Source organism: Chrysochloris asiatica, unplaced genomic scaffold (assembly GCF_000296735.1).
Source record: "Chrysochloris asiatica unplaced genomic scaffold, ChrAsi1.0 scaffold00265, whole genome shotgun sequence".
Taxonomy (NCBI): domain Eukaryota; kingdom Metazoa; phylum Chordata; class Mammalia; order Afrosoricida; family Chrysochloridae; genus Chrysochloris; species Chrysochloris asiatica.
In genome coordinates, this window is record NW_006408783.1 from 232,629 (window position 1) to 235,113 (window position 2,485).

Here is a 2,485-nt window from a genome sequence, read left to right on the forward strand (position 1 = left end):
CTGTCTGGGCAGGGCTGATGAAAGGAGATGTGGATAGGTCTCTTGTGATGCAATAGTGAATAATTGTTATCAGGACTGACTGTGAGAGTTGGAAATGTAAAGGTAGACATTTTGTAGCAAAAGGAGGGGAGTGATTGACTTTGCAGTCTAGGAGTGGAGGACCCTGGGACCATCAAGGGAGAAGAGCGGAGAGTGAGACCCTACCCAGAGAAGCAGTGACGCCAGAGATGGAGGCAGAGGCAATGATGTGGAGACATGAAGCAGCTGGAGACTTTAGACCCAGAGAGGGTGAGGGGCTGTGTACTGACGACCAGGGGTCAGGCTTGCAGGGTATACCCTTTGGTTGGTTGATGATGCATGGAGGGGATTGTAACCATGGCAATGAAACGAATGTAAAAGCTAATGTTCTCCCATTTAAATGATCACATAATTCACAATGAAACATTTTTAAAAAACTAAAAACCCTATATGAAAAGAGAAATAGTTACACAATAATAGTAGAAAATTTTAACACTTCCATTGATGAACTAGGAAGAAACTCAACAAAAATACAGATGATCTAAATAACACAATCAACTGACTTGTCCTCACAGATATATACAGAACACTCCACCCAACAGCAACACAGTACACAGTCTTCTCCAACACACATGGATCATACTCCAGAAGAGATCACATATTTCAGGCCACAAAGCAATCCTTACTCAGTTAAAAATAAATAAATAAATAAATAAATAAATAACAAAAGAAGCTTTTTTGATCACCATAATATAAACCTAGAAATCAGTTATAGCAAGAAAATGAAAAAAAAGCAAAACATGAACACTGAATAATACCTTGCTTTACAAATTACAAATGAAAATATGGTTTAACTCCTAGAATCAAATGAGATTGAAAACACAACATACCAAAACCTTTGGGACACAGCAAAAGCTGTGCTCAGAGGAGAATTTACAGCAATAAATTCACACATCAAAAAAGAAGAAAAGGTCCATATCAATAGCTTAATTCTATCACTCAAAAAATTAGGAAAGGGGCAGCAAAAAAAAAAAAAAAGCCCAGAGTCACCAAAAGAAAGAAAATAATAAACATCAGAGCAAAGATAATAAAACAGAAAAACAATAGAATCAGCAAGGCTAGAAGTTGGTTTTTTGAGAAGATCAGTATAACAAAGGAAAAGAATGAGAAGATGTAAATAATCAAAATGAGATGGGTGATGTTACAACAGAATCAAATGAAATCAAAATGGATTCTAACAGAACATTATAAAGAATTGTACTCCAATAGATTTGAAAACCTAGACGAAATGGATAAATTTCCAGAAACATACTACCTACCTAAAGTAACACAAACAGAACATTTAAACAGATGCATAACAAAAGAAGAAATTAAAGAGGTCATAAAAAATCTCCCATCAGAAAAAAGCCCCAACAAAGATGGCTTCACTGGAGAATGCTACCCAGCATTCAGAGTTGTTATCAATTCAATGCAAACTATTCCAGAATAATTCTGACACCAAAGCCAGGCAAAGACACCACTAAGAAACAAAATGTAGACCAATATCCTTTCTGAAAACACAAAAGTTTTCAACAAAATCCTAGCATTAATTTTTGCAACCCCTCCTGCATTACTTTCCTGGGAAAATACAGTAAAACTCATCTGCCTTGAAACTTCTGGTGTTACCTTTTGGCAGTTGCTTTGTTTGACTAGGATCCAAACTAGTCCCAGTCAATGCATTTCCTTGTTAGGTTTTTAAATTTTCTTTTATTCTCCAGTGAGCATCACTCCCCTTTTTATTGCTTGTTTGTTGTTGTTATTTGACTCTCTAGGGTTGAGAACTACTGTTCAGCTCAGCTGCCTTTTGTCATAAATGAGAAACCTGAGGCCCAGAGGAAGAAGTACCCTTCTTCAGTTGCACAGTGTGTGTGGTGCCCCAGTCCAGCTTAAGGCCTATACTTTACTCCAATTCTTTCTACCACTTCAGAGTCTCCTAGCATGAGGCACCTTCTGCAACATGAACATATTCATTAAGGTCTCATAAAGATTGAGTGGCTTTCAGGATTCATGCAAAACTTGAAGTCTGAGTTATTTTCTTTCTAGCAGAAGGCCCAAAGTTTTCACTGGCTTCTCCTAGAGATCTGTGTTACAGATTCAAATGTACTGTAAATCCTAGTCTTTATGGCTGCGGTTATAATCCCCTTTTGGGTGTGGGTTTCCTGTGTTAAGTGAGTGAGACAGGATTAGTGCAGGGTGTTGCTTGAGTCAATCGCTTTTGAAATATAAAAGAGATTAAACAAATACGTGAGAGAAGCAGAGATGGGGGCAAATTAATGCCAAGTCACATAGGGATCTCCAAGGAACCAGAGACAAGGACATTCCCCAGAGCTACAGACACAGAAAACCTTGCCCTTTTAGCCTCCTACAGTGTGAGAAAATAAATTTCTGTTTGTTAAAATCATCCACTTGTGATATTTCTGTTATAACA

General features: G+C 37.5%; 1 protein-coding gene across 1 annotated transcript in view; it reads left to right on the forward strand.

Annotated features, from left to right (window-relative positions):
* The window catches only part of CAPN9 (calpain 9), a 102,303-nt gene that overhangs the window by 64,129 nt on the left and 35,689 nt on the right, over positions 1-2,485 (forward strand). The window lies entirely within an intron of this gene.